General features: G+C 37.8%; 1 long non-coding RNA gene across 1 annotated transcript; it reads right to left on the bottom strand.

Moving 5' to 3' along the window:
* Window positions 1-14,538: 14,538 nt before the first annotated feature.
* On the bottom strand, window positions 14,539-15,755 carry LOC145071406 (uncharacterized). The gene is made up of 2 exons (XR_013690442.1): window positions 15,652-15,755; window positions 14,539-14,788 (listed from the first exon to the last, which is right to left on the bottom strand). It is a non-coding gene; the product is annotated as an uncharacterized LOC145071406 (long non-coding RNA).
* Window positions 15,756-20,324: the final 4,569 nt, after the last annotated feature.

Raw genomic sequence — 20,324 nt, 5'->3', positions numbered from 1 at the left:
GATCCTGCCATGTTCCAAGCAGCTGTTACTGCTGCTGTGGCTGCTGCTATGTCACAAATGAACCCCGGCGGTTCTGGCGGGCCAGGAGGTGGTACTCAGCCCCAAAACCAGGAAGGTAGTCAGGGACACCGGAAGGAGTGTTCCTACAAAGACTTTATGAATGCGAAACCCACACCTTTCAATGGCACTGGAGGTGTTATTGCTCTGACTCGATGGTTTGAGAAGATCGAGTCTATTTTCGAAATATGCGTCTGTTCTGAAGCTGACAAGGTGAAGTTCGCCACCTGTACTTTCACTGATAAAGCCCTGACTTGGTGGAATGGCCGAGTCAAATCCTTAACCCTGCGTGTAGCCAATGCAATGGATTGGGAGAGCATGAAGGAGCTTCTACTTGTAGAGTACTGCCTGCGGGATGAAATGCAGAAATTGGAGCATGAACTCTGGAACCTAAAGATGAAGGGTTCCGATGTCGCCGCTTACACCTCCAGATTCGAAGACCTAGCGCTTGTCTGTCCGAGAATGGTTACCCCGGAAAGTAAAAAGATTGAAAGATTCATCTGGGGGCTGACCCAGCCAACCAAGGGAAATGTTTTGGCTGCGAAGCCAAACACATTCGACAGCGCTAAATGCCTGGCGCAAACCTTGATCGACCATGGAGATGACCTTGATGAAGTGGCCACCGCTCCTGAACCGGAAAAAAGGAGTGGTGAGAAAATAAAATTTTGGAAGCAGAAAAGGGGTCAATCTTCGCAAGAGCCCTCAAAGAAGTAGCAGACTGTAGCAGTCCACACTGCTACTACTCCTGCTGTTGTTTCTGCTGTCGCTTCTACAGCTCAAGCACCTACCAGTAGGTATGCTGGTACCCTTCCTCGATGTGACAAGTGTAACTTCCACCATAACCCCGGTCCATGTCGTGAACTGTCATGGTCCAACTGTGGTAAAAAGGGGCATACGATTCGATTCTGCAAAGCACCAACCCAATAAGCTAATCAAGCTTCCGGAGCAGGTGTCGGTCAGGCCTGTTACGGTTGTAGTGAAGTCGAGCATTTCAAGAGAAACTAACCCAAGGCAACAACAGCTGGCAACACCGGGAGAGTTCTAACTGTGGGACGAGATGAGGCAGTCGCCGATCCCACCGTTGTCACGGGTACGTTCCTTCTTGACAACTCTTATACTTGCATCCTTTTCGATTTTGGTGCTTAACGAACTTTTATTAGCCATTCATTCAAACGTCTTCTTAAACATAATCCCCAACCATTAACCGAAACGTTTACCGTCGAGATGGCTAATGGTGAGAAAGAGAACGCTAACGATATATTCATAGGCTGTATCGTTACCCTGAACGATCATTCTTTCCCCATCGACCTAATGCCAGTTTCCATAAAGAGCTTTGATGTTATTATTGGCATGGATTGGTTGAGTCCCAATCATGCTGATATCCTTTCTTATGAAAAAGCCATCCGTCTCAATCTACCCTCGGACTAGACTCTCATGATCTACGGTGATAAACTTAGCTCCAATCTTCGCATCATTTCCTACATCAAAGCTCAAAAACTTCTGCGAAAGGAGTGTTGCGTATTCCTAGCCCGTGTGGTAAACGAGAAACAGGAAATTAAAGACCTCGAGAGCATCCCCGAATTCTGCAACTTTCCTGATGTCTTTCCCGAAGAGCTTCCAGGAATTCCCCCCGAAAGCCAAGTCGAGTTTCGTATCGACCTAATTCCTGGAGCTACCCTCATAGCCAAGTCTCCATATTGCTTAGCGCCAGCAGAAATGCAGGAGTTATCCAGCCAGCTCAATGAGCTACTCAGCAAAGGGTTCATCAGACCGAGTTCCTCACCCTGGGGAGCCCCGGTTTTATTTGTGAATAAGAAAGATGGATCCTTTCGAATGTGTATAGACTACCGTGAGCTGAACAAGTTGACCGTCAAAAACCGTTATCCTCTTCCTCGAATAGATGACCTTTTCGATCAACTTCAGGGTGCCAGCTATTTCTCGAAGATAGACCTTAGATCAGGGTACCATCAGATGCGAGTTCACGAGAGTGATGTTTCCAAGACAGCATTCAGGACTCGATATGGTCACTATGAGTTTGTAGTGATGCCCTTCGGTCTAACCAATGCACCGACAATGTTCATGGACCTGATGAATCGGGTGTGTCGCCCCTTTCTGGACAAGTTCGTTATCGTGTTCATTGATGACATACTTGTCTACTCCAGAAGCGAAGAAGATCACAAACAACACTTGAGGTTAGTGTTGGAAACTGTTAGATCGGAAAAGCTGTACGCGAAATTCTCCAAGTGAGAATTTTGGATTCAGAAGGTAGCTTTCCTTGGCCACATGGTAAGCGAGGAGGGTATACACGCGGACCCGTCCAAAATCAAGGCGATAGAGAATTGGTCGGCACCGAAGACACCCACAGAAGTCCGTCAATTCTTGGGTCTCACCGGCTACTATCATAGATTCATCCAGAATTTTTCTAGAATCGCCAAACCCCTAACCACTTTGACACAGAAAGGTGTACCCTTATGTTGGAGTGAAAATCAAGACACCGCATTCCAAACGTTAAAGCGAGCCTTGTGCAGCGCACCTATCCTGTCCCTACCCGAAGGAACAGAGGATTTCGTTGTCTATTGCGATGCGTCCAATCAGGGCTCAGGTTGTGTGCTTATGCAGAGAGGAAAAGTTATTGCTCATGCCTCGAGACAGCTAAAGGCACACGAAGTTAACTACACGACTCACGACCTGGAGTTAGGAGTAGTTGTCTTCGCACTGAAGATTTGGAGACATTATCTCTACGGAACCAAGTGCACGATCTTCACTAACCATAAAAGCCTGCAACATATATTCGATTAGAAAGACTTAAACATGAGACAACGACGATGGGTAGAGTTGCTCAGTGATTATGAGTGCAAAATCCGCTACCATCCCGGCAAGGCCAATGTGGTGGCAGATGCCCTTAGTTGAAAGGAGAGTTTAAGCCGCAAAGTGAAGACACTGACAATGACCTCCCATTCCCACTTATCCGTGAAAATCCAAGAAGCTCAGTTGGAAGCCCTAAAACCAGAGAACGTGTCGAACGAAGCTCTGAGAGGAATGGATAAGAATCTTGAGATCAGAGGTGACGGAGTCTATTGTTTCATGAATCGATTCTGGACCCCAAAGTTCGGAGGTTTCAGGGAAGTTGTCATGAACAAAGCTCACAAGACCAAATACTCCATTCACCCAGGTTCGGATAAGATGTACCTGGATCTCAAGAAGCTATATTGGTGTCTGATTTGCGCCAAAGTAAAGGTCGAGTATCAGAAGCCCTCGGGTCTGCTCCAGCAACCCGACATACCTGAGTGGTAATGGGAGATGATTACTATGGATTTCATCACCAAGTTACCCAAATCTCCAAGTGGGTACGATACCATTTGGGTAGTTGTCGACCGATTGACAAAATCCGCTCACTTCCTACCGATTAAAGAATCATTTAAGATGGAAAGACTCACACGAGTCTACATTCAAGAAATAGTCCGACTACACGATGTACCTTTGTCCATTATCTCCGATCGAGATAGCAGGTTTACCTCCAGATTTTGGCGTCCCTTCAGAAAGTTCTCGGAACTAAGCTGGATATGAGTACAACTTATCATCCTCAGATAGACGAGCAGAGTGAGAGGACTATCCAGACCTTAGAAGACATGTTGAGAGCATGTGTCATCGATTTCGGAAAGTCGTGGGAAACCCATTTACCCTTGATCGAGTTCTCGTATAACAACATTTACCACACCAGTATCAAGGCTGCCCCGTTCGAAGCCCTCTACGGTCGCAAGTGCAGATGCCCTATTTGTTGGGCCGAGGTAGGGGACATGCAGCTATCCAAGAGTCGAGTCCCCGAAAGTGCTCTCACTGGTCGTGAAATCATCCATGAAACCACCGAGAAGATCATCCAAATCTAAGAACGACTGAAAGCTTCACGAGACAGACAGAAGAGTGACGCTGATAAACAACGAAAATGCTTGGAATTCCAGGTTGGAGATCGTATCCTGTTGAAGGTCTCACCCTGGAAAGGCATGATATGCTTTGGAAAGCGCGGAAAACATAACCCGAGGTACGTAGGACCTTTCGAGATCCTCGCTAGGATCGGTCTCGTAGCCTATAAACTCTGACTACCTTAAGAGCTTAGCAACATCCATCATGTCTTCCATGTCTCTAATCTTAAAAAGTGTCTATCCGATGAAACCCTCATGATTCCTCTTGATGAGATTGAGATCAACGAAAACCTGAACTTCGTGGAAGAACCAATCAAAATCATGGATCGAGAAATCAAATGTACAAAACAAAGCCGCATCCCGATAGTGAAGGTTCGCTGGAATGCCAAGCGGGGACCTGAATTCACTTGGGAGCGCAAAGACTCGATGAAACAGAAATACCCGCATCTCTTTCCAAATCCATGATTTGTATCTTAATTCTAAATTTCCGGACAAAATTCCCTCTAACGGGGGGATAATGTGACAACCTGAAATTTATCCCATCAATGTAACCCGTTTCCGTCAATAAAACTCGTCTTTATCACATTGTTCCGTTAACGTTTTGAATTTGGTTAATTGAATTGAGACTTTTATTATGACTACTTGAGTATCCAAACACATTAGAAACACGTGAAACACCCTCGATATGCTTTTTAATAAGTTTCTAATTCACGATCACATCGAGTTATGACAACTTAATCGGGTAAGACCATAAACTCCGTTTAACGTCGGTATCGGGTAGATTTCCACCGGGCCACAAACTCAAACCCTATATAAGGGTGAGTGGACCTCCATTTGAAGCTTTTCCACTCTTAACACCCTCTCTCTCTCTCTACTCTCTCTCTCTACAACTTAAATTTTGATCAAAAATCACCTCTTTCAAGCTCCAAAACTTGTAAGTAATCTATCCTAGCTTATAGTTTATCTTGTTTAGCATGCAAATCCATGTTTAAACCATCCAAAAGTATCAAAAACATGTGTTTATGGCCCAGGAATAACCTGAAACCACAAACACCCATAAATGGGGTTTTGGAGCCCCAAAACCCTCCTAAATCACTCCTAGTGCTTAGATATGACTTAAGGACTTGCATGTACGAGTGTAGAACACCAAAATCTTATCATTTGGGGAGTAAACATGAGTTTACGGCCCAAGAATATTCTTAAACCGTAAACCCTCATTCATAAGTCGTAAACACCATTTAAGGTGTTAAATTGCCCCTTAAACACCTCCTATGGTCTGAGATGACGTCTAGAACCAACCACCATCGAATTAGGGACCTCAAACTTGAAAGAAAACATGACCATCAAGGGATTACGGATGTAAACCCCCAATGGAATGGTTCTTTGGCCGTAAACTCCCTTAAGGAGGTCAAATGGTGCCCTAGCTTCCCCTTATGGCTTGGATTAATGCATAGAACGTTGTATTCTTTCAATTGAAACCCCAAAACACAAAAGGAAGGATCAAGTAAGAGTTTACGGCCGTAAACTCTATGTTTACAGCCGTAAACTCATCTAAATGGTCTATTTGAAGACTTAGCCACTTCCTATGCCCTAGAATTGAACCTAACTTATTTCCCCAAGTGTTGTAAGACCTTTAAACATCCAAGAACACACCACCCACGAGTTTACAGCCGTAAACTCATGGGGATATGGTCACTAGGCCAAAAACTCTTCTAAGAGTTTACTCTTGAAGAGAAAACTCCATAATTAGGCCTTACACCCCATTAGATACAACCCGAATCATTCCTAACAATTGAGACAAAGTTTTTTTGCGCCTCGGAGTGTATTATCTTACTTAATTAGAAGTTCAAAGTCTAATTAGATACAATTATGTATCTCTTTATGTTACATAGGAACCTTGTGCGTGTTCAATCCTTAAACTGATACTTAGGATCCTACCCGGAACATTCTCGTCTGGTGAGTTCATACCCCTACACCATTTTCCGTGTTTTTGATGTTTTCAGGGGGGGATACAAGAAAAGTACAAGGAAATCTTGTACTCAAACTTATTATTTTCGTATGAAATGTTTCATATTTCGTATGCTTTTAACACTGAAAGCCGTATTAACCAATCGTTTAACTTGCAGAGTTAGTTTTCAAACTAATTGCGAAACTCATTATAAAATGTTATATTTTATGTTTCATAAAGGATTTCATGCCATTCATCAAACTGGATTTTCCGTATTATTACTTGTAATTTCGTTATTCTTAAGATTGGAGACACGTCCTCTGAAACACTCCACAGAGATACGCGAGTGGAGGACCGCCCCTGTAACCAGAATCTCTTAGAAGGAGAGTGTGACTTGAGTGTATAGATCTATACGGGGCTGACTACCCCGCAGCTTGCTACTAGCTACAGTGGGACCGGCAGGTCTACGGGTGAAAAAAGTCATAAAATGATACTGACCTTCTTGCCATATCTAGTTTATCGTATGGTTATAGAACTCGCAACTTAGATAATGGAGATTTACTTTTAAGTAATAAAGATCTTAGTAAATTAATACCCTTAGGAAATTAGTTTACAACCTACTTATTAGTATTATATACGTGTTAAAACTAATGTACTTTTCAAGGATAACCAGGCTTTCAGGATACTTCACTTAAACGCTACAAGTATGGTAGATACTTGTACACTTTATTCCGAATCGATAACCAACCACCAACTTTTAAGGAAAAATAAGGGTTTTTCCTGGAATAACTTAACTTCTCTTAACCAGGTTGTTTAACAAATGGAAAACTAAACTTCTCTTATAAGAAAATATGGGATTTTCTTGGATAGCAACTTTTTCATGAAACCAAAGGAAAACTGATTCTTTCACCAGAAACAAACCGCTTATGAACTCACCAGCTTTATGCTGATATTTTTAAAACTGCTTGTATTCTCAGGTTCCAGTTAGACAGGTATCCCGCGTTCTTTTGGAGAAGACGAAGCGTTTATAAGTCTCGTCTTTACTTTTGTTCATACTGATGTATATATAAAACATGTATTTCTCTGTTTTCAAACAAATGTAAATATTCCTATGTAATGTAATGGTTGTGTTTACTATGCTTGCTATGTACATTGGTTTTGATACTTTACATGACGTCCTCCGCCCCGGAACGTTTCTGCCATCGGTTTTGGGGTGTGACAAGAACCGCCCTCAAACCAGTGATGGATGCATCACAAAATACCACGAAATCCTCGACACCTTCCGGAATGGTCAATACTGGAGGCCTCACATAACCTTTTTCGTAGTTTCTTAAATGCAACCCGCTTCTCAGGTCCCTAATGGAAATCCACGTCCTTCCTCGTCAGACGAGTGAGGGGTACTAAAATCTTGGAGAAGTCCTGAATAAATCTCCGATAATACCCTGCTAATCCTATGAAACTTCTAATCTCCGAAGGAGACTTCGGGGTTCCCATTGCATAACCGCCTCGATTTTGGCCGGATCGACCAAAATCCCTTCCTTATTAATGAGGTGCCCTAGGAACTGGACCTCTCATAACCTAATCTCACACTTCGAGAACTTCGCATATAGTCGTTCTTTCCTCAAGACTCCCAAGAGAACTCAAAGGTGCTCCTCATGCTGCTCCCTAGTCTTGGAATACACCAAGATATCAACAATAAAAACAATAATTGATCGATCAAGCAACGGCCTGCATACCCGATTCATCAAATCTATAAACACCGCAAGCACATTAGTGAGCCCAAATGGCATCACCACGAACTCATAATGGCTATAATGAGTCCGAAATGATGTCTTCTCCAAACCTCCTCTCCCACCCTCACTTGATGATACCCGAACCTCAGATTGATCTTGGACAACCAAGATGCACCCTGCAATTGATTAAAGAGGTCGTCAATCCGTGGAATGGGATATCGGTTCTTCACCATCAACTTGTTCAACTCCCGATTATCAATGCATATCCGGTACAAACCATTCTTCTTCTTGATGAACAATATTGACACTCCCCACGACGAACTGCTCAGTCTGATGAATTGCTTGCCTAACAGCTCCCGAAGCTGAGTGGATAAATCCTGCATCCCGGGCAGTCCCAAACTGTATGATGCCTTGGCAATCATAGTCGCACCTGGGACTAGGTCAATCCTGAACTTAACCTTCCTCCTGGGAGGTACACCGGGTAACTCCTCCGGAAACACATAAGCAAACTCCCTAACAACTGGCACATCTGAAACCTGGACCTGATCCCCCGCTCGAGTATCAACCACATAGGCAAGATAACCCATACATCCATGCTGAATATATTACCAAGTCATGGACGTAGAACAAAACCTTGATCCAACCTTGGTACCCTCTTCGTAGATGACCAGTTCTCTTCTACTTTGGGTTCGAACTATCACTCGCTGACCCTCGTAATCTATCAAAGCACCAAACCAGCTCAGCCAATCCATCCCCACTATCATTCATACTCCCCACAGGGGGATATGGATCAAATCAATCGGATAAGGCACCCCGAAGATCTCCAATACACAACCCTGATACATTGTGGATGCAGAAACCCCATGTTCGTTGGCTATAGAAACCCACAATAGACACTCCAACTCGCTAAGTGTCATTCCAAAATCCATACTAAAAGATTAAGACACAAAGGACTAACTCGCGCTCGAGTCAAATAACACAAGAGCAGGCAAAGAATTCACTAAGAATGTACATATCAGAAACATAAACATAAGCATACCATGATATAATTAATAGAATATTAAATAGAAACATACCAGTAACAGTGTTTAGCACCGCCCTGGCATCTTCTGTCATGAACTGAGAAGCACAACCTCGATACCTTAGGGGCTCTGCCCTATACTGGCGCCCATCGGTGATCCTCAGAATGGCTGGCACAGGGTCTGCGTCGGCTTGGAGCCGAGCAATGGATAGGTGACCTTCACATAGCCAACCTGATCACAATGGTAGCAAATCTTGGTGCTCAGTACCGGGGCCAGCTGGCGACAATCCCTCGTAAAGTGCCCCTCTTTGCCACATTTGTGGCATCCTACAGATGATCGGCAAGGACCCTCATGAACCTTTCCGCACTTCCCACAAGTGTGACCCATATGTCCTCCAGACCTCAAATCAACGGGCTTGAACTGCTTTGTCGCAGGCTGCAACTGCACAGAGGTCTGCCTCAGCTCCCTCATCTGGAGCTCCACTCAATATCTCGCCTCCTCACGGCCTCCTACTACTCAATGAGTGAGCCATATCGATGAGTGGACACAAACTGGCAGATATCCGTCTTGAGCATGCTTAAGTACTTGGCCTCCTACTACTCAATATCTTGCCTCCTCGCGGCCTCCTACTACACTCCATCAAACACTGGGGGCTTCATATTGTCGAAGTCCCAGTACAGGAAGGCTCGCCCCCTACCAATCCCGAAAACAGCAACGCCTGTGGTAGCTGTAGTAGTACCAGCCTCAGAAATTGCAACGTATCGGTCATCAAAGAACTCCATCTTGGCGATCTTGATAGACCCAAACAACTATGGTATTTACCACGGACAATAGAAACAACCTCAACATGCATAATCTCCCGAACCTGGTCCTCAGTCAACCCTGGCCTATCCTGGCCACTTGCTCCGGCTCATGACTCGGATCCTGACTCAAATCGCCTCGTAACCACCATATTGAAACTAAACAAAAAAATATCAGATGAAGCGCATATCATACCATAGGATCTATTCCAAATAACGAAACCCCAGGGGTTATGACTTCCCTGCTATGCGTACGGGTCCTGTGCTTCCGGTAGTATGGGTCCATACTACCTTCCACACCTACCCGTATTTGTCTTAGAGGATCATCACGACAACCTTAACAGCACATACTAGCAAATGAATACATCCCATTCCCACTCCCTAAAGAAAAGATAAACATTCCTCAACTAGCCGGTTGACCCCACATAACTCATCCATGAAACTTCCACCAACTCTGAAACACTTGTGTATGCTAATCATGCATAACACTGGATTCCATAGACATTCGAATACTTGATTCTACCCTAAGCCCATAATCAAACAAGGAACAAGAAATAAGGCCAAATCATACATTCTAAGGCTATAAAATCTTAGTTATGTATAACTTTGGTGCATATAATAGGCAAACACTGTAATGATGTCAATTTCATTCATGAATAACCCTAGGCTATCAGGCATCATATATCAGGAAATTCTATCATCCAATTTCCTAAAGATCCTTAGTCTACCGTTAGCATGTTGTTATAATATAAACTTAATATCAATAACAATATGGAAACTTAGGGTATACTTACTGGCTATGGATGATCGTACACATCACATCCTTCCTTGGTTACGTTTGAAAACAAATTTGAAAATCATTTGTAAAACTTTTGCAATTCCTTAGTTTGAGCCTCGATTCACATAGATGTTCCTCCAGTTTGCTCAAACCAAGGGTCTAATACCAACTTGTAACATCTCAAAAATCAAAAAAAAAATTGAACTTCTCAAAACAACCCATTTACTAAAAGGAAGTGCTTACATTAGCATTATTTCCAAAAACATTATTCAAAATCAGAGTCTCTCAAGATCAACAACGTAAAACCAAGGATATATATATGGTCACTCCTTTGCCTTGACACGATCCTTAGATGTACCTGAAACAAAACTAAAACTGTAAGCCAAATCTTACTGAGTTCCCCCATGGTACCACCACATAAACATAACAAACAACAACATTCATAAAGAGCCTTCAGCATGACGATACCCCCTCATCGGGCCTATAAATTATCTGGACCCCTCTCTAGGCCTTCGACCTGACTAGTCTACCTTCCAGGCCTTCAGTCTATTCAGCCCACCTTGGGTATCTTGGCCTTTAGTCCATCCACTGGTTCGCCTCAACCCAATAAACCATAACATATGAGTGCATAACATTATCAATCAGTAACATATGACATAAGTAATCCTACAGATCTACTTTTCTAATCACATAACCAGTACCACATAACTCCACGTGACAACATACAACAAACCAAGATATCTAATCCAATGGGACGACCTTGGTTCTTTCGACCCATAAGTACAATGAGGAAAACTCACCTCTCAGTCTGACGAAAGCTAAACAATACATTGCTCTAAATACCGGCTCTAAAGGTCACCTATTCAATAGATATAGACCAAGGCTTAACTATAGCTCAAAATACCCAATGAATACCTTAAGCCAAACTTGGTCAACCCTGGTCAAAGTCAATGTCAACGGGTGAAGGAGTCAACTTGGTCCACTCACTTGAGTATGTTGGGCGTACTCAGCTCCTACGTTGGGAGTACTCGAGCTTTCACTAGATTTCGGAAATTGACCACGTACATGCGACATAAGCTAAGGTACGCACGACGTATGCTCAAAACCCCATTTCGTCAATAAGAGCTTAATGCATTCAGCTCTCACGTCCAACTTTAAGATCTAAGGCCAAAATACCACTAAGAGTCATAAGTTTCCAACTTTATGACTTTGCATGTCCATTAAGTTCTTAATACGAAAAATCTCAACATCTTAATGCCTTAATACCTTCTATAGCATGCATGGAGCAAAACTACACATCAAAAGCACATTTTTATGCCTCAAGACCCCTCACAAGGTCTGAAAGGACGAATTATTTGGTTAAGATCATGCCATGCTCAAGAATCACCATATTTGGGACCAAAAGCGCCCTAAATGAAGAACTGAATATATCTACAAGATATGGTGATCAAGTTATGAACTTTTTACCTCCTGAAGGTTTCTAGCAAAGAGATAATCTCATATCCAAGTTGCTTCCAAGCTCTAAGTTCTTCTTACCACCTTCTTTTTCTTCAAGAATTCCACAAAATAGAAGGATAAGCTCCAGATGTAGTCTTCTCACTTAGGGTTAGCTTAGGGGTCATTTTTCTTAGAGGGATGCTGGTGAGGGAATAAGAAACGAGAGATAATGATGTATGGACAAAACCCTAAATGTTATGGTTTGAATGTTAACCATGCACGCCCTACGTATGTGGTGTACTCCTACATACTAGGGTCTGCCCTAGTACGCCTAGCGTACACAACATACGCCCAACGTACTAATTCCTAGCCAAAATTACCAAAATGCCACTATGGGCCACTCTTGCAAACTTTTTCAAACCCAAAGGTCAAAATGCAATATTCTTTCATACTTAGGGTTAAAATTAAAAATACCTCATTATCAGGATGTTACAAAAATGTTGAGTGTCATTTAAGTAATGGTGTTAGGTTGTTGAAGGTTTATGCTTGCTTTTCTGTCAGTAGTGCTCTATCAATGTATACATTTTGTTTTGATATGTTTTCATTTTATTTATTTATTTTTTGAAATTGTATTAAAGCATATTTACATAATTTGCTGGAAGTGCCACAAATCTCGTACCAATTCGCTCGCACCAAAACATGGTACGTTCGCGTTCCGGGCAATTCAGATTCACTCTATAATTCAGATTCACATTGTGAATCTAATTCACACATTAAATAGATTCACATTTTGAATTTGATTCACATTGTGAATTTGATTCACACTGTGAACGTGACCTACATATAATTTTCTTTTTGGCATTTACAATGTGAATCTTCTTACTATTTCAACACTTTTTATCATTTACAAATTGATTTAGTGAAATTTACATATGAATCAAAGTATATTTCCTTATAGTTTATAATATTTTAATGTTTTAATTACTCAAAAATTGGTTTTGTAAAATTCCAAACTGAATTTATTCACACTATGAATGCTAAAGACAATTATATGCATATCACATTCACACTTTTGAATCAGATTCACAGTATGGTCAGATTCAAAGTGTGAATATTTTTATAGTTTCGAGTTATTCTTTTTTTTTTTTTTTTTTTTTTATTTCTTTACAATCATATGAATGTTTATTTAAAGAGTACCAAATAATTATGAATTTTGTTCTATTTAATTTATTTTCTTCGATAAAAAATAAGCCTAAATATTAAAAACGCTAACCAAAAGTGGAAAGAGGATAAAAATTATGGATGTCTATGGAAAGAGGATGAAAATTATGAAGTTCAGTAAATTCGATTTTTTTTTCATTAAAGATTAGTCATAAGAAAAAAAAAAGTGGGTTTTTTGTTATGATCTAGTGAATGTGCGTCCAGCCTTTTAATGTGCATCAGATGTTTTGGCCTTTGATCAAATTTCTTTCTAACGGCCAAGATTGGTTCCTTAGTTCCATAATTTAGAATGGTTGTTTGTTTAACTTTTGCCTATATATATATATATATATATATATATATATATATATATATATATATATATATATATATATATATATATATATATATATCTTTGTGTGTGTGTGTTATTTTGAATATTTGGACAATTACTTCTAGGGAATTTTTAATGGTAATTTTTTTTATAAATTTTTTGTTATTATTTCAAAAAAAAAAATTAAAAACTTTATATAAGTAGAGATAAGAGGGTGTTTTTTTTTTTTTTTTTTTTTTTTTTTTTTTTTTTTTTTTAAATACACTCCAACCATTTGCTAAACTTCAACATTTTAATCATTTATAGATGTTTTCTATTTTAAACCTTACATTTAATAACAACTTACACTCTACTTATATTTAAATGTTTAAATTTTATAATTTTGTGATAATTTAGTCTATTCAACTGAATATATATTATTGAAATTTTATATCATTAAAAAGTTATTGTTAAACTTTTAAATACACAAATATCAAATATTAATAATATTATTATCATATTATATTATAAGATTTTTATTTAAATAAATATTAATTTCAACTAATATAATTTTTGAAAATATGATATATTATGTGATATATAAATTTTTACGATATTTAAGTTAATTAAGGAAAATTAGTTAATTTTAAGAAAATATATTCATTATTACTATGAATGTTTTGACAATTACTTGTTAGTCATATAACTTTATAAAATATATTCATTAATATTTTATGTATTTATTTAAATATATATCTATTAAAAAAATTTTAAAAAAATGTTTCTCAACATACAAAAAATACAAAGTCTAGATTAGTCGAGTCTTTGGGGAATCTTTTGAAATCATATTATTAACGAAGTTTATTTCCATTCGTGCACACCAGCATCACATTATCTCTCTTTTGATTTTATCCCAAAACCATGAGAATTGTTATCTTTCTGTCATGTGACCATTCTGTCCAACCTAACGGGTCGTTGTGTACTTAATTTACATGGTGGTTGATTAAAAAACAACATTTTTGCAAAAATTATACCACTACACCAATAACTTCCGCTTTATGCTTAGTTTTTTAGCTAGTCCTTTCGACTTTCAACAATATAAAGTATTTTCTTATATGGTTATTAAGAATGTACAAACCCACAATTCGAAGAATGATAAATCACACATATAAGGATATAACTTCTAAATGACAAATCACAAAGTATAGTTTTTAGAATGTTTGCCACTTCCGAATAACCAACAACTATGTCTTTCAAATTTACAACACAAATCTTGAGACACATAGTTAAATTACCCTCACCTTTATAATAAAAAAAAATACAAAATAAATTTTGGAATAAGTTTTATTTATTGTAAGGTTTCTTCATGTGTTTAATACAAATAACAATGCCAAAGCTGTATTTATGTGATATACACATGCTCTTTAGATATAGAACAATATTCAGCAGAGGGCCTAAAGGTATCATACATAAACATGCATGAGAAATTTCTACGGTTTGAGAAACTTGTCAAACCAATCACTCGCTTCTTTAAGCATTGATAACGTCACTTCATGTCCAATTCCTGGTTCGACTATCACCTAAATTTCATTCGTAATAAAACACATAATTACATCATATACAACACAATATTACATCATATAACATTACTCTTTACTGTTGTTTACCAATATAGACAATCTACTCTATTTTTTACCTATAATATCAACATAGTAATATTCTTTGTTAGTAAAGTACGTTGTTATTGATAAGTTAAACTTAATTCCTCTCCTAACAAGACAATGAGAGATAACGAACAAAGTTTGGTGTTGTTTCTTTGTTACCTAATGGGGCCACGACTTAATCTGGTAAGGTGGTTATGTTTTATCTTCTTCTTTTTTTTTTTTTTTTTTTTTTTTTGAGTTGATGCAAGAGAAAAGCTTGATTGAAAAGGTTACGGAAATGAGGCTTTTCCAGTTAAGTCCTATCTTTTTACAAATATACACAACTCAGTTTTTCCTTCTCAATTATTTTTTCTAGAGAACAATTAATGGAAAACAAAGAAACAGGGTGTTACAATAGAAACTACATGTATTCAGACAAGTTTTGCACTTTGACTTTGGACAATCAAATGAGTTATTTTATAATGAAAGCAACTGACCTTATACTACTCTTACAAGATTGAGGAAGTTGTCGATATTTATAAACAAATCTAGATACATAAAACGGACACAATTATCTGTGATCTCCATAGCCACTATCTTAATTAGCTCAAAAGAAATCTACTGCTACTAGCAGTCTAGCAGCAATATCTGTCCCAGAACTACTCCTTTTTCTATATTGCTTAATTATTTTAGGCAAAGAACTCACAGGGTTGTATGAGAGTAGAGGAGAGTATGATATGAGCCCAAGTATTCGCAACAAATAAACATAAAAATTGACCAAATCTATGAAAGCAGCTTGCCTACAGGAGAATGGCGACTACGGAGAACTTCAAGGAATTGTGAACGGAGGTTGGCTTCTGATTCGATAGGATCCATCTTCTCGAAATTCCGACGAGGCAACTGTGACGTGAATACGTTAAGATGATACGGGGTGCTTATATTTATAGGTGATACTTTGATAGAGTGCGAATGGAGAGAACAATTTACTGAAATGCTCCTTGTCCTTTGCTAAAATTTCACATTTGGTTCCTATGTTTTCTTTTGCACTTGGAAGGTTCCTAAGTTTTAATTTTATTGTGTTTTTCATCCCTCATAGTGCTAAAAAAAGACTATATTGTCCTTTATATTTATATTTTCATTTTTATATTATTAGTTTATTATTAAATAAACTTGAAATTGGACCCACCCAAAACCCTACACCCCTCATGCCCTTCTCTCTCATTTGAGTTCATCTGCAATGCTAACTACCAGACTCTGCCGGAAAACACCAAACACTACCCTACCGGAAAACACCAAACACTACCGGAAAAAACACAAGAGGTGTTTTTGGAAAGGTAAGAGACAACGATGTGGTGGTGGTGATTGTTTATTATCGGTCTGATGAAGCTTCCGGTGGGAGGGTTTCGAAAGTGGTGGTGAATTAAAATGAGAGAGAAGTACATGAGAAGTGTGGGGTGTAGGGTTTTGGATGGGTTCCATTTTAATTTTATTTAATCTTTTATATTCATTAATAATAAATAGATAATAAAAAAATTAGAAAAGATAAAGTCAAAGGACAATATGGTATTTTCATCTCTGCGAGGGGATGAAAAACAAAATAAAACAAAAACCCATGGACGGTTCGAGTGCAAACGAAAACATAGGGACCGAAAAAGAAAATTTTGCAAACCACATGGACCATTTTCAGTAACTTTTACTTTAGGATACGCATCGAATAAATTACGAAAACTGTTTGTGTTTATTTAGGATATGCCTTATGTAAATTACGAAAATCGTTTATTTCATTTAGGATATAGATCGAGTAAGTTATGATAATCGTTTGTTTCATTTAGGATATGCATCAAGTAAAAGGTAAATAACACGGATGATCCCTATAGTTTAGGGTAATCTGCGTGTTTTGTCCCTAACAACCTTTTTTTTAACTTGGACGATCCCTATCTTATATTTTGTTGCATGTTTGGTCCTTATCCTGTGTAAAAAAATGGATTTACCCCTACTGATTTCTTTTATATTTTTTAAATTATCGATTAAATAAAAATTATTAATTAAATGTTAAAAAAGGTATCAATTAAGTATTAAAATTTGATGGGTCCCACCACCTCATTCCTACTCTACCCACCTCAACCTCCACCCTCCACCCTCTTCTTCTCTAGTAAATAACCCACAAATTTGGTTTCTCCGGCGAACCATCCATAACTCCGTTTCATTTTTATCCTCCTTCTCCGACCAAAACGACGCCTTCCCGCTTGCCCACCTCCTTGGTGTTTCTGGAAAGATCCATAACCAAGCTTATAACTACTGTCAACTTTATGAAAAAAACACAAAACTAAAACCAATATTTGATGAAGCTGAAATCTCAAAAAAAGAAAATAAGATGAAATAGAAATCATAAAATAACACACAAATTCTAAATTACAACCCAATTGATGAACTTAATGTTCTAGATTGTACACCTTAAGCCATCAAATCCAAAAAAAAATCCCAAAAAAATATTTTCAACATTTATTTCGTTAATAGATGAGAGACGAGAAAAAAAAGGGGAGTGGAGAGAAGCTGGAACCAGATGACGGTGACCTCCATGGATCTGGCTTTCATATCTAATTCTCATTTCTTTCTCATGATGCAACGATGCTCGAACCACCAAACCCTAGCCGCCTCTAGTCTCTTTCTTCTCTCATTTTCTTTTTCTTTCTCATGATGGACGGTAACGGTAAAGGGATTTAGGATCCGATGAAGGTGGACAAGGACTAAAGCAATGACGGTGGTGGCTGGACTTTCATTGGCTAACGGTAATGAGCCGAGAGATCTTTTCAGCGTCACAACCACCAGAAACCACGATGCATGGTTTTGATTTCACAATGGTGGCTTTAGAAATGATCGACAGTATGGGGTTTAAGGGCATTTGATGGTCCGGTAATGGTGGATTCCGGTAATGCTTCGCCTGTCACATCTGAGCAAGAAATAAAGAGGCAGTAGAAAGGAAAGGAAGGAAGAAGATGCAACTCGATGTTGAAGATGAACGAGGGATAAAGGATGGGATGCAAGTCACAGTGGCGAAGGAGGAGGTAGCATGGATGCAGCTGACAATGAAGAAGGTCGAAGGACGTAAGACCATCCCCATTGGTGAGCAGCTCACTATGGGCCACCCAAAAAATTAAAAAAAGTAAATTAAAAAGAATAGAAATTGAGTGAGCAGATTGCCCTCACAACCTAGCTCACCATAGTTCACCATCTTTCTCTCTTCTTTTTCTTTTTTATATCTCATTTATTTGATAAAAAAATTGACTTGATATTACTTTTAGAATTAAATAAAATATAATAAAAAACATAAAATAAAATTCTCTACAAAATGAGTATAATGTTGATATATTTTTTGTTAATTTTTTAAAAATAAAATAGAGGATTGGGTTGGGTTACTAATGTGAATAAAAGTTCATGGTCAGTTACGTTGTGTATGTGGAAGATAGATAAAATAATTTTTTAATAAATATTTGGGTTGGGTTTGTTGCCAATGAAGGTAGTCTAAAGGGAGTAGGTTTTGGTGGTGGGCCCACATGGATTTTTTATTAAATAATTTTCTAAACAAAAATTAAATAAAAAATAATTAATCGCTAGGCGGCCTTGAACCGATTACGATTAGGATGCTTGGCGGAAATTAGTCAAAATCGGGCTCGGCGGTCGTTGGCACTCCTTAGCGGTAATAGGTGGGAAATATTTAAAAAAATTCAAAATTTTTAATTTTCAAACAATACTTTAAAATATTAAAATTTCATATTTTTAAGTTTTCAAATTTTAAAATATTATTCTAAAATATTCAAATTTTCAAATTTTAAAAATTTTAAATTTTCAAATACTTATTTTTTTTAGGATATATTAATTTTTTAAATAATTTTATTAATAATTTAGGGTCCCCAATTAATCTCCTCCGACTAATCCCCACCTACTTCAATTAATCGTTTACCGGTCGACCATCAGCTATCGTCGAACGATTTTCACAACTTTGCATTTAGGATATGCAGCGAGTAAATTATGAAAACCGATTGTGTCATTTAGGATACTCATTATGTCGATTACAAAAATTGTTTGTTTCATTTAGGATATCCATTATGTAAATTACAAAAATCGTTTGTTTCGTTGAGGATATGCATTATGTACATTAAGAAAATTGTTTGTTTCATTTTGGATATGCATAGAGTAAATTACAAAAACCATTTGTTTCATTTAGGATATAGATTATGTACATTACAAAATCGTTTGATTCATTTAGGATATGCATTATGTAAATTACGAAAATTGTTGTTTCATTTAGGATATGCGTCGAGTAAATTACAAAAATCGTTTGTTTCATTTAAGATATGCATCGAGTAAATTACGAAAATTGTTTGTTTCATTTAGGATATGCATTATGTAAATTATGAAAATCATTTATTTCATTCAGGATATATGTCGATTAAATTACGAAAATTGTTTGTTTCATTTAGAATATTTTGTTTTTGCATGTTTTTCTTTTCGGTCTTTCTTTTTTGAAATTGTATTAAAGTTCATATTTTTACTTTTTTTGTATAGAAATTGAAATTGTAACTGAACCTGCATTTGATGATATTACACCTTGAGATCCCGATTTCACAAGGGATGAAGGTGGGGCAATATATGTCAAATTGGGTTAATGTTATCTTAATGTAAGCGCTTCACCTTTTTCAGCCCTAATTTCATGCATTAATGTTTGTGCTTATGCAAGTCACTCCTATAAAAAAAAACAAACAACATAGGTTTTATCTTTTCAACATCCATATACTAGTATGATTTTGCTTTACTCATAAACCATATGCATTTGGCACCCACTCTTTATGTTTATATTGTTTATAAATATACATAATCACATGAAATCTTTTCTTCTTTGTCCTCTTAATTTGAACGCAATTTCTATCAGAATTTAAAGAAGTCTATTTTCTTAATGTTGCAAACTTAGCAGAGTGCATAAAAAAACCTAGAGCAATTATTAGATATATTCATGGAATTTGGGAGGCTCGACACTTTAAGGGAATACAAGTGTTAAAGTGGTAGTCGATTGACTGATTGACTTATTTCTTGTGTATTTTACATTCCATTACGATATAGTCTGCTCCAATTTCCATGTTTTTTTTCCAGATACATGATGATTAGTAAAATGACAAAATGAGTTACATGAAGATAGCTTGTATGGATTTTATACCCTTCAAGTTGCACATGTGATTTATGGTTGTAAATTTGGAATGCCTGAATATCAATCTTTTTGTAAATATTTCGATGAAGGTATGGATGTCACATGAAGTTTTTTCTACATGCACCCTTCTAGTTTAATCAAAATTTTGTAACTTAAATAGAAAAACTTATAACATTATATACATATTAATTAGAATTATGAAGAAAAAATATTTTGAAACCAAGTGGCAGCCTAGTCGAATAAAGTTTGAATTGAAGAAGAAAAAAATCA

The sequence above is a fragment of the Lactuca serriola genome, chromosome 8, assembly GCF_051521515.1.
Source record: "Lactuca serriola cultivar US96UC23 chromosome 8, Lser_US96UC23_V15, whole genome shotgun sequence".
Lineage (NCBI taxonomy): Eukaryota > Viridiplantae > Streptophyta > Magnoliopsida > Asterales > Asteraceae > Lactuca > Lactuca serriola.
This window is presented reverse-complemented; position numbering and strand designations above follow the sequence as displayed.